Source organism: Caretta caretta, chromosome 18 (genome assembly GCF_965140235.1).
Source record: "Caretta caretta isolate rCarCar2 chromosome 18, rCarCar1.hap1, whole genome shotgun sequence".
Taxonomy (NCBI): Eukaryota; Metazoa; Chordata; order Testudines; family Cheloniidae; genus Caretta; species Caretta caretta.
This window is the reverse complement of record NC_134223.1, coordinates 1,068,850-1,081,759: the sequence shown is the minus strand read 5'-3', so window position 1 is coordinate 1,081,759 and position 12,910 is coordinate 1,068,850.

The following is a 12,910-nucleotide window of genomic DNA, read 5'->3' as shown; positions in this document are numbered from 1 at the left end:
CTGCACCATTCCTCCTTTCCGCTGCTGTTCCAGTCCTGACCCTGCCCACCTGATCTGTGTTAGCCCAGCCCTGCTCTCCCCAGCCACAGCTCTGATGATGCACCTCCATGCTGGCATTAGGACCCCTGGTATTTCAGCCCTGCCTCTCCCACACACAGAGCTCTGATATTTCATAGAATCCTAGAATCTCGGGGTTGGAAGGGACCTCAGGACATCATCTAGTCCAACCCCCTGCTCAAAGCAGGACCAATTCCCAGTTAAATCATCCCAGCCAGGGCTTTGTCAAGCCTGACCTTAAAAACCTTTAAGGACGGCGATTCCACCACCTCCCTAGGTAACCCCTTCCACTGCTTCACCACCCTCCCAGTGAAATAGTGTTTCCTAAGGGCTTGGCTACACTTGCAGATGTCGAGCACTGTGAGTTAAACCCGCCCTCGGAGAGCGCAGCGGGGAAAGCGCTGCAGCCTGTCCACACTGACACCTGCGAGCGCGCCGGCGTGGCCACATCTGCGGCACTTGCAGCGGCACTGGGAGCGGTGCATTGTGGGCTGCTATCCCACAGAGCAGCTCTTCCCATTCAGGCGCTGTGGCTTGTGGGAAGGGGGCGGGGGGGGGGGCAGGGCATTGTGGGTCCTGTCCCAGCGCCCCGTGATGCATCAGTTCGCATTCCAGCAGTCTCTGTGCTTCCAGCCACATTTGGCGCCATCTTTCAACGTTTTTTGTCTTCCCTTTCGGTCTGCGGGAATGGAGCCCGAACTGCTGGGGAATATGCTGACGAGTCTTGCCAGCACGTCATGAATGGCAGTCGAGTTATTCCTTAAGCTACAAACTGACAGTGAGGAGTCCGACGATGACGTCGACTCGCATAATGTATATGACACGAGATTGCTTGTGGCATTCACGGACATGCTCACCACTGTGGAACGGTGCTTTTGGGCTCGGGAAACAAGCACTGAGTGGTGGGATCACATTGTCATGCAAGTCTGGGATGACGAGCTGGCTGCAGAACTTTTGGATGAGAAAAGCCACTTTCATGGGACGGTGTGAGGAGCTCGCCCCCACCCTGCAGCGCAAGGTTGGCACATGATGGTGACGGCTAGTGGCGTTCTGTTATTTTCTTTGTTGGGCCTGTCGTGTAGTAGGTGACTTCTGGGAACTCTTCTGGCTCTATCAATCTCTTTCTTCACTTCTGCAGGTGGGTATTGTAGTTGTAAGAACGCTTGATAGAGATCTTGCAGGTGTTTGTCTCTGTCTGAGGGGTTGGAGCAAATGCGGTTGTATTGTAGTGCTTGGCTGTAGACAGTCGTGCGGTGTGGTCTGGGTGAAAGCTGGAGGCATGTAGGTAGGAATAGCGGTCAGTAGGCTTCCGGTATAGGGTGGTGCGCCACTAGCCGTCACCTTCAGCCCCCAACTAAAACCCCTCCAACGCATTATTAAGGATCTACAACCTATCCTGAAGGATGACCCAACACTCTGACAAATCTTGGGAGACAGGCCAGTCCTTGCCTACAGACAGCCCCCCAACCTGAAGCAAATACTCACCAGCAACCACACACCACACAACAGAACCACTAACCCAGGAACCTATCCTTGCAACAAAGCCTGTTACCAACTGTGCCCACATATCTATTCAGGGGACACCATCACAGGGCCTAATCACATCAGTCACACTACCAGAGGCTCGTTCACCTGCACATCCACCAATGTGATATATGCCATCATGGGCCAGCAATGCCCCTCTGCCATGTACATTGGCCAAACTGGACAGTCTCTACATAAAAGAATAAATGGACACAAATCAGATGTCAAGAATTATAACATTCATAAACCAATTGGAGAACACTTCAATCTCTCTGGTCACGCAATTACAGACATGAAAGTCACTATTTTACAACAAAAAAACTTCAAATCCAGACTCCAGCGAGAAACTGCTGAATTGGAATTCATTTGCAAATTGGATACAATTAACTTAGGCTTGAATAGAGACTGGGAGTGGCTTAGTCATTATGCAAGGTAGCCTATTTCCCCTTGTTTTTTCCTACCCCCCCTCCCCCAGATGTTCTTGTTAAACCCTGGATTTGTGCTGGAAATGGCCCACTTTGATTATCATACACAATATAAGGAGAGTGGTCACTTTGGATAAGCTATTACCAGCAGGAGAGTGAGTTTGTGGGGGGGGGGGGTGTGTGAGAAAACCTGGATTTGTGCTGGAAATGGCCCACCTTGATTATCATACACAATGTAAGGAGAGTGGTCACTTTGGATAAGCTATTACCAGCAGGAGAGTGGGGTGGGAGGAGATATTTTTTCATGCTTTGTGTGTATATAATAAGATCTTCTACACTTTCCACAGTATGCATCCGATGAAGTGAGCTGTAGCTCACGAAAGCTCATGCTCAAATAAATTGGTTAGTCTCTAAGGTGCCACAAGTACTCCTTTTCTTTTTGCGAATACAGACTAACACGGCTGTTACTCTGAAACCTGGGGGTGTGAGAGAGAGCCCGGGGGTGGGTCCAGGCCAGTCACTCCTTCGTTATTTGTCCACAGCAGAGAGAGAGTGAGGAAGCCGCACTGTAGAGTATCCCAGAGTCCAGTGATTAGAGCACTCCTGAGAGATGACAGACCCCTGTTCAAATCCTCTTGTCTCTCTGACAGAGACAGGGGAATGAACCTGGGTCCCTGTCCCAGGTGCGTGCTCTAAGCGGTAGGCTAGAAGTTATGAGGTGGGCTGCAGCACCTCCTCCTCCTTGGGCTGTTTTGGGTGGAGTACCTAACACGTTCCTGCAAGGAACACCTTAGGCCCAGAAGCCGTCTGACCGAGGCAGCGGGTTCCTGTTCACGAATCGCCAGCAGAGCTGAGTGTGCCCTGCAGCCTGCCCTGCCGCTCTGTGGCAGTGGTGGGGCTTAGCTTAGCACATGCCCCTCTTCTCAGCATCTCCCACGGCCCAGCTCAGGCGGCTCCCTGCCTAGCCTGCTGGGTTTATGGAGCACAGGCTAAGGGGTCTCTCACTCCCCATTCATAGGGAGGGAGGCTAGGGGCATACCTCGGCTTTGTGAATCATGGTGTTGTTCCTGTGATTTTCTAGCCACTGTCACACTCAGCATTGCAACGCCTAAGTCCCTTCGTGGATCCCAACACCTAGGTCTTGCATGACCTATATTGGGCAGTGACAGCTGGGAAAAGAACCCAGGAGTCCTGTTGCTCGGTGCTCTGGACCATGTTGCTGCTGTTACTTTGGATCAATGATTATTTGTATTGTGGTAGCACCTACGAGGGACCCCTTTGTGCTAGGTGCTGTGCAAACCTCACTAAGACTCAGAGGATTGTAGGGAGATGGGGGAGATAGTCTGCACCTAAATCCAGGCAGTGCAGTGACATTTTAGCCCAGTTCTACTGGGGGATCCCCAGGAAACCAGCAGTATTTGTGCAGCCAAAGCAAATCAAGGACAGAACACACCCAAATAAAGGAGAGCAGAAACACATGACCAAAATTCCCATTTACTGCCCTGGAATTCTTGCCTGAGTGAGCACTGCAGGATCGTGGCTACCAGACAGGGGCGTGAGGATAGCCAGAAAAGTTGCAGAAGTTAAAGAAAGAGAAAGAGCCTGGGGATGGGAGAGGGAAATCATCAAAGTGAGGCTGAACATTACCTCCAGAAAGCTTTTCTTCACAGCAGTGCTCAGGAAGTCAGGCAGCTTCCAGCAGTTGCAGGTGAGCCTGGCATTAGAGGAAATGACCTGAGCTGCTTAAGTGAGGCAGCATGATATGCATTAAAAGGGCTAGCAGCCCCCCAAATTCATAGCCCTGCATTGCAAAGCCCTGGTGGAAAGCGATCCAGTGCTCCACTCTGTCCAGCCAGGACAGGGTATGGGCATGTGCATGGGCATGCAATGCACAGATCTCCAAGAGAACTCCTGTCTCTAAGGGGAGATGTAGCTTTATTCCTGTTCATTCCATGATGGCCAGCAGGTCTGATTTCCCCAAGCAGAAGTTGCTAGATGTTTCTTGATGTTCTGGGTGTTTGTCATAATTCATGGGATGGGAAGGGGAGCTCAGAATTGGCATTACAGTCACTGTAGGGTTGAAGGAGCCAAGACCAAGGGCTTTTGGAAACCAGGAGCAACATCCAGCCATTAAAACAACGAGGTGAAAGAGACACAGGTCCCGGTTCCTGGTCATTTCAATCTTATGCTATTGGGCTGTTTCTCTGGGGACCTGTAACGCTTGCCAGCACCCAGGTGGGCTAAGAACTCGTGGACATATTTCCCCAGAAGGCAAGTTCACTCCCAGCACTTCTGGCAGAGGTGACAGAAACTCAGTTTGAATGGGGCGGTGGAGAGATGGGGTCTGGGATTGGGTGTTCTACACGGGGAGTGAGGCTTAGTAAGGGGCAGCCATCTCCAGGCTGGGAAGCGGGATCCCAGCCGTTCGTGTCTCTCTTGCCAGGGTGAGCTGCTCTTGGGCCTGCTGTGCCTGGTCCAGCTCCCACCTCCAGGTCCCTGCCCCCAGGCATGCCCGCAGCTTACAGGGAATATGGGCTCCCAGGACATGCAGCCGAATGACACCTGGGGGAGGAAACCTGCAATATTTCCATTGCAGAGTCACTAGCTGCCCTGGTTCTCCTGCCCCTGACCTCTGAGGATGATCTCTCTGATAGAGTTTGCTGCCATCTTATATAGGACACAGCTGTGGGAGGCTCAGCAGAGTGCAGCCTGAAAGGAGTCATGGGAGCTTTCTGCGAGGGGGAGCGTCATTGGGGGTGGGCCGTGGAGCTCACTTCATTCATTAAGCAAAACTGGTTCTTGGGCATTGGGTGCCCCCTTTGAAATGCCTTGGGCTTGATTTTTAGAATCTCTGAGCACCACAAACTGCACCGGACGTCAACGGCAGCTATGAGTGCTCAGCACTATGGAAATCGGGCCTGAGGCATCTCAAGTTGGGCTCCCAAATGTGGAGGCATTTAAATAATCAGTGGTCGTATCTGAAACATGTGACCTGAAACATGTAATGGTCTCAAGTTGCAGTGGGGGAGGTTTAGATTGGATATTAGGAAAAACTTTTTCACTAAGAGGGTGGTGAAACACTGGAATGCGTTACCTAGGGAGGTGGTAGAATCTCCTTCCTTAGAGGTTTTTAAGGTCAGGCTTGACAAAGCCCTGGCTGGGATGATTTAACTGGGAATTGGTCCTGCTTCGAGCAGGGGGTTGGACTAGATGACCTTCTGGGGTCCCTTCCAACCCTTATATTCTATGATTCTATGATTCTATGTGAGAAGTAGCTGTTTTAGGCTTTGCCGTGAGGGCGGATGGTCTTGTGGATGGGGTAGTGGCATGGGACATGGGCAGTCAGGGTTTGATTCTGGGCTCTGACACTGCCTCCTTGGGTAAGTAACTTAATCTGTCTGTGCCTCAGTTTTCCCATCTGCAAAACAGGGCTGAGAATACTTCCTATCTCTGTTTTGCCGATTGAATGGTGAGGACTTTGGGCAGGGACTGTCTCTTAGCATGTATCTGTGCAGTGCCCACTCCTGACTTGACGTTGGGTCTCTGGGGGATGACTGTTTAGAGACCCAGCCATGGATTTCTGTCTCATCTCTTCGCAGGCTGCTCAGCACAATGTGCTTTGCTAGCTCTTTTGTGTGAGACTGAGAACTATTTGCTTGTGTATCTTTCTACCGCCTGCCCCTTTGGGGCATGGCACCAGCACCTCCTTCGTGGTAAGACCAACATGGAACCTTTCATTTGCCTCGTCCGCTCTCTGCCCTGGAGCCTCCACTGACGTAGGCCCCGCTCCCCAGGTGCTCTCTGATTGCTGGGACACCCCCTCCAATACATTCTTGCATTGATTTGAATCTTACCCCTTTTGCAGCAGGTGGTGCCAGGCTGACAGCAGTGAATGGTGGAAGGGGTTTTTTTATTGTCTGATGTTGAGTGGAATGGGGTCAGGTGGCACATATTTCATCTCAGCCCAGGGCGACAGAGGGCTAATCCATCACTGGATGGACAAGCACAGACGTGGGATTGTTCTCTGAATTCTAATCAACTCATCAGGGCATTTTGCCCCCACTCTGCTGCCAAGAAACAATTACATGAAACCTGTTTGGGGTTTGGAGGCTGGGAGGTTTGTTCGGCTCCTGCAGCCTCGGCCTTCCAGCCAGCAGACGCAGCACACGTTAGCTACAAAACTGCAATTCCCAAGCTCACAGGGAGCACAAACCAGAAGGCAAAGGCAGCGCTAGGAATAGGCAGCTGCTGCAGTGGCCACCAGGGACACAGGGGAAGCCCTGTGGTGTTCAGCCGCAGTGTCTCTACTGAGAGGAGGAACATGGAGGGTTCCCAAACTTCCCCTTACCAAACCCAGAAGTTAAGAAAAAAATCATCAGTCAGACACCCAAAAATCATGAGACTGGCCCCAAAATCATGAGGTTAAAAGAATGGAGGCAGGCCTACGATGGGGAGGGGCACCAGGGGCCAGGGCCCTCCTTTGGGTCCAGAGCCCTGGCACTTGGGGCAGGAAGCGCAATAATCTTTTACCTCCTGGTGTACGCCAGGCCAAAAACCCATGTGCTATCCTCTGGAGGGTCTTCTCTCTGCCCAGGTGCCCCGCCCGGTATTGCATGAGCCAGCTGCAGGAGTCTCTGGCTCATCTCCGCGGCACTAAGAGCTGTCGGATAACTTCCCCTGTTTGGGGTCTTGTACCACCCCGTAGAGGCAGATCTTTGCGTGCCCCCAGTCCCAGCTTAAAGTTGGATCTTCCCTCTGCTCTTGGACAAAGTCTCCGTCATGCTCCAACTCCACCTGGGCATCTTCGGCGGGGTGTCCTGTGACTGGAGGGGACTCGAAAGGCGGCTCCGGGGGGTTAGACGGCCCTTGTCTGGGGTTGGGTTCTGCGGGTGACCAAGGAGGTCCCCTCTCGTTGATCCTGTGCCTCCCCCTCCCAGATGTGGGTGGTTGTGACCTCACAGGATTTCCCCAAATTCCAGCCAGTCTCACCCTAACATCATGGGGTAGGCTAGCCTGGGAGCCACAGCATCTTGGAGGGTTTCTCCCGGGCCATAATCTCAAGTCTTACCCAGGCAGTTGGGTAAGGCTGTATGTCTCTGTAGATACACTATAGATGTATACTCGCCCTGGAAAGTTCAAGGCCCGAATAATTGTCTGACTACAGCCTGAGTCGACTACAAGTTTTTCTGGGCCTTTCCTCGGGTTTGGGTGCCAGCCACGCAGACTTGCCCATAACTACGGGCCACGTATGGGCGGTCCTGCCGAAAAGGCCCCTTTTGGCCACAGTCCCAGCAATGGCCTTGGGTTCCTCCCATCCCAGGATCTGTCTTTGGTAGGCTCTGCCCCTCCTGTGGGCTGTCTACCTTGCCGGTCTGGGCTCAGCTGGCTGGGTGCTGGCATTCGAGGGTTGTGGTTTTAGGTGGTGGTCGGGGAAGGGGCTGTGATCGCCCTGGATCCATTTCACAAGAGTTCCCCTCATCCTGTCAGTCCTTTCTCCTCAGACTCCCGGGCTGCCGCAGTCGCGTCTCTAGCCCGACAGCTATCAAGTAGTCCTCCACCAGCTCTACAGCCTCTGTCAGTGTTGTCGGCTGGTGCCGCTGTACCCACTTCTTCCCTCGCCTCGGGAGGATCTGGATAAACTGCTCCAAGACCACGGTCTCTGCTACGTCAGCTCCTGACCATTTCTCTGGCTCTAACCATCATTGTCCCTCAGAGGCTGGGCTACCGCCAGGAGTCTAACCCCCTGCGGGTACCTTTCTTGGCAGAAGCACGGTCAGTATGCGTTGAGGTTGATTCCTGTCCGGTCCAGGATGGCGGCCTTCACTTTCTCATATATGTAACCCTTCTGCCCGTCAGAGTTGGCAGCAACAAGGGCTGGGTTCAGTATCTAGGGGTTTCATTCCAATAACTCAATGCAAAACCGGCTCGAGCCCCCACCCAGTGACCTGGGACAAATATATACCACCCCCGCTGGGCGCCTCCAAGAGGCAATACTTCCCCTCTCACAAGCACATAGTCTGAGTGTAGCAAAAGCCTTTTAATAACAGAGAGAAACAATGTGGCATTATGTTGGGGAAACACCACCAACAGGATTCACAACACAACCCATGAGCAAAAACCCACCCCAAGCAAATTGGGGCGTGTCCTTTCCCTTGGGTTCTTGAGTCCAGCAACCCGAAATCACCCAAAGTCCCAAAAGTCCAATGACCCAAAAGTCTCTGTCAGGGCAGCCCCAGAGTTCGAAAGTTTATCTGCAGCGTTTTACCTCCCAACCTGGGTGGAAATGGGGGGCGGGGAAGAGGTAAGGGGCACCTTACATGATCTGAAGCTGACTGCCCCACAGCTCCATAGGGCTCCGCTCTACTCCACTCCACTCCACTCCACTCCACTCCACTCCACCAGCCGGTCCATGAACTGCTCCGCTCAGCTCCGCGTCCCACAAGCCGCTCCCGCTGTCCCATGAACTGCTCCACCAGCCAGTCCACAAGCCGCTCCAGCCATCCCACAAACTGCTCCACAATGTATCTTCAGGCTCCCCCACTACTTAACACAACACTCACTGATTTCAGCTCTTAGTCAGTTTTTAGCTCTTTTGTGATTTCAGCTTGTAGCAGGGGAGCCTCGGTGCTGGTGATCAGCTCAGCAGCCTGTAACTAGACTCCTAATAGAGTCACCATTAGCTCTGATATTCCACACTGGAGAGAGGAGGAAGTGCAATTAGCATGTAAGGCCCTTACCAAGGGGTCCATACCATCAAGTATAAATACCTGTCCCCAGCCTCTCTCAATTCACAGAGTTTTGGAACCCATGTCCCTTGCCTAGCGAGTGCTACTTAGTTGATGGCGAGTCCCTCCATCATAACAAAAGGCCAAGTACAGTTCCACTGTCCTTGATTCCCATAATCAGGGTAATAACAATTTATTCTTCCTGCCCCAATAACAGAGACCCTGGGGATCCCACAGCAGCCAAAGTGACCATTTGGGCAGCTGTGGCCTCATTCTAGGCGGGGTGGGTGTGCCTATGCAAATGAGATCAGCCCCTGAAGTTCTTTTCCACAACTTGCCACACCTCACCACCAGATGTCAGGGTGGAGCTCATCCTGACTCTGCTTACATATACTATTATATACATATACATATACATATACATATACATTGGGGGGAGGGATAGCTCAGTGGTTTGAGCATTGGCCTGCTAAACCCAGGGTTGTGAGTTCAATCCTTGAGGGTGCCATTTAGGGATCTGGGGCAAAAATTGGGGATTGGTCCTGCTTCAAGCAGGGGGTTGGACTAGATGACCTCCTGAGGTCCCTTCCAACCCTGATATTCTATGATACTAGGGCATCTTGTGGGTCTAACCCTGCAGTAGGCTGCCTGGGCTGGCCCATCAGGTAGGGTGCTAACAGCGTAGCCCAGTGCTCTGGTGGTCACCTAGTGGTGGTGGCGGCGGCTACCAGTTCAAAAGTCACCAAAAATGCCTTGGGGTCATCACTAGGTCCCATTTTTGACAGCTGTATTGGCAGACTGAGGGGAAGAGCCCCCAGGTCATGTCCAGCTGGGCTGGGGTTCAGCATGCCGATGCAGCCATTTGCTGGATCAGGCATTCTTGTTGGGTCTGGTGCTGGATAGCCAACTCTCAAAGCAGCTGCTGCTGCTCATGATGCTGTTATCTGGAGCTGGTGTTGACTAGAGATCTGTTGCATCAGCTGGGCCTGTGTTGCAGCTGCTGGGTTGCCTGCTGCTGCTGTCTTTCCAGCATCCATTTAAAAATCTTCTAGGTCTCCATCTTGGGCAAAGTGTAGATGTCCCGATTTTATGGGGACAGTCCTGACTTTTGTGTCTTTTTCTTATATAGGCTCCTATTACCCTCCACCCTGTCCTGATTTTTTACACTTGCTGTCTGGTCACCCTAGCAAAGTGACAAGTAGGCAGGTGATGGAGGATTCCTCTACTAATAATCTCCTCCCCTTGGGGCCTTTCAGCAGGGCTCGATCGATGCCCACATTCTCCACCATATGTCGTATTGTATGCAGACCCTGCCCCCCTTTGGGGCAGGGCAGGGTAATGAATTCACCATGGTTAGTCTCCCTGGCATCCATCACTGGGTTAGCAGGGAATCCCACCGAAACACGCTGACTTCAATCGAGTGGGAGATACCATTCGCTCACCCTCCCTGGTTCACTTCCTACCGTAGTTCCAGAAGCTGCTGTCCATGGGGTGTCAGGTCTCCGAGCTCCTCAGTGTTGATGGTCCTCCAGGGCTCCTTGGGCTCCAGGCCTCCAATCCAGCCCTCAGGGTCTCTGGCTCTTGCAGGCAAGGGCTGTGGCGGCTCTTCAGCTGGAGCTTCGGCTGAAAGTCCTTCTCCTTTGGCAGTCAGCCCAGAATGAGCTGGGCTGCTCTCTTTTATACTGAATCAGCAGTTGGAGCATACCCAGCACGGCCTGAGGGGCAGGAATTCTGTTGGCCATAGTGTGGGGTTAACCCTTTCTTCTCCAGTACAGGGTATGCACCCTGTAACATGCCTCTTCACACTGCCCCTGACACGGGCTATGTGGGAGAGGAGTGGAGAGTGAACCAGGGCACCCCTGCTACCCCAACCTCCTTTAGGCACTGAGGTACACCCCCATGCCAGGGGCCAGTAGCCAGCTTTTCTGCAACCTGGAGGTGGCAACTCTGCATAACATAATAAAGGCCACACTAGGTCAGACCATGGGTCCATCAATCCCAGTATCCTCTCTTCCAACAGTGGCCAAGGCCAGGTGCCCCAGAGAGAATGAACAGAAGAGGTAGTCATCAAGTGATTCATACCCTGTTGCCCATTCCCAGCTTCTGGCAAACAGAGGCTAGGGACACCATCCCTGCCCATCCTGGCTAATAGCCATTGATGGACCTATCCTCCATGAATGTATCTAGTTCTTTTTTGAACCCTGTTATAGTCTTGGCCTTCACAACATCCTCTGACAAGGAGTTCCACAGGTTGACTGTGCATTGTGTGAAGAAATACTTCCTTTTATTTGTTTTAAACCTGCTGCCTACTAATTTCATTTTGTGACCCCTCATTCTTGAGTTATGTAAAGGAGTAAATAACACTTCCTTATTTATTTTCTCCACCAGTCATGATTTTATAGACCTCAGTCATCTCCCCCCTTAATCGTCTCTTTTCCAAGCTGAAAAGTCCCAGTCTTATTAATCTATCCTCATACGGAAGCCTTCCATACCCCTAATCATTTTTGTTGCCCTTTTCTGAACCTTTCCCATTCAAATATATCTTTTTTGAGATTGAGGCAACCACATCTGCCTGCAGTATTCAAGATGTGGGCGTAACAGGGATTTATACAGAGGCAATATGATATTTTCTGACTTATTATCTATCCCTTTCTTAATGATTCCCAGCATTCTGTTCGCTTTTTTGGCTGCCGCTGCACATTGAGTGGATGTTTCCAGAGAACTCTCCACAATGACTCCAAGATCTCTTTCTTGAGTGGTAACAGCTAACAGCTTGCACTATCTGCATCACTCTTGCAGTCAGATTATGGGGCTGGGTTGGACCCCTACAGCCCTAAGTGGTTTGGGTGCCCGAGAAACAGCCTCTTGTCTTCTGAGCGAAGACACCTCCTCGGACAACGGCAGGGTGTTCTCAGTCAGTGTTTTCCCCAGGAATTGAAATGGGGGGGCAATTACTGTTTCAATGCAGAACCCAGGGATCCGGGGTGGCGGGGCATCATTCCCAGAGGGACCATGGGAATTATAGGCTACAGCAAGGAATGCTGGGGAAAGGACCAGAGATAAAAATGAGTTCAGGGAAGATGTGGAGGGGTGAGAAGCTCCTCATCAAGAAAGAGAAGGAACTGATGAAGTGAGCTGTAGCTCACGAAAGCTCATGCTCAAATAAATTGGTTAGTCTCTAAGGTGCCACAAGTCCTCCTTTTCTTTTTGCGAATACAGACTAACACGGCTGTTCCTCTGAAACCTGTTCATACCCTAGCTCCCTTGCTCAGCATTCCCATGGCCCCACCTGGAGTTACCCCCTCCACAATGCCTTACTGAGACAGAACCATGACAGTGCTGGACCTGGGTCTGTCCTAACAGCACGGGCACAGACTGGGCTAGGCTCCATTTAGAAAAACACTGGCAATTCCACCTGGGGTGATGGGCTGGGCAAAATAACCCAAAAAGGTCAACCAGTGATAAACACCTGGCTGCTTCAGTGCGGGAGGGGGGATCCTGGGCTGCCTGGAGGTTGAAAGAGGCCTACTGAGCTCAGCTGGAAACCTTGATTTAATGGGCTTTGGCTCAGCCAAATGGACAGGGGCTGCCATGGGGACCAGTAAAGAAAGTCCAGTGCAGTTTTTGGCCATGCTCTAGTGTGTGGTCATGGCAGAGAGCAGGGATGTCATAGTCCCTTGATATGACTGTGGGGTCACCGCACCTGGAATAGTGCATTTGTTTCACAGACAGACACTGAGGGACTAGAGGGATTAATGGGACAGAATGAAAGAGATTAATCCATATAGTCTGGCACAGCGATAGTTCGTGACACTAGAAAATGGCTTGACAGGACCCTGGCTGCAGGAGATGGAGGGACTGAGCTGATGGGACTTACGCACAAACTTCAGTTCCATTGATGGTGCCACAACCAGCAGGTGACACAATAATTACATGCTGATGCAAAGGGCTGGCCTGATGGGTTTGGAGACTGAAATCTGTATCCACAGAACAGTCCTCTTGGATCATGAGGCAAGATCTGGTCTCCTCATTGCATTTAAGTTCCTGGAGAATGAAAATATGCTAGGGAGACCATATTTCATGGTATTTTGGCCCCATATATGGCTCCCTGAGACAACAGAGAAACCTCATGACAAATATGAGCACCAACCCAAATCCTGAGCTACCTTTATTAGGTCA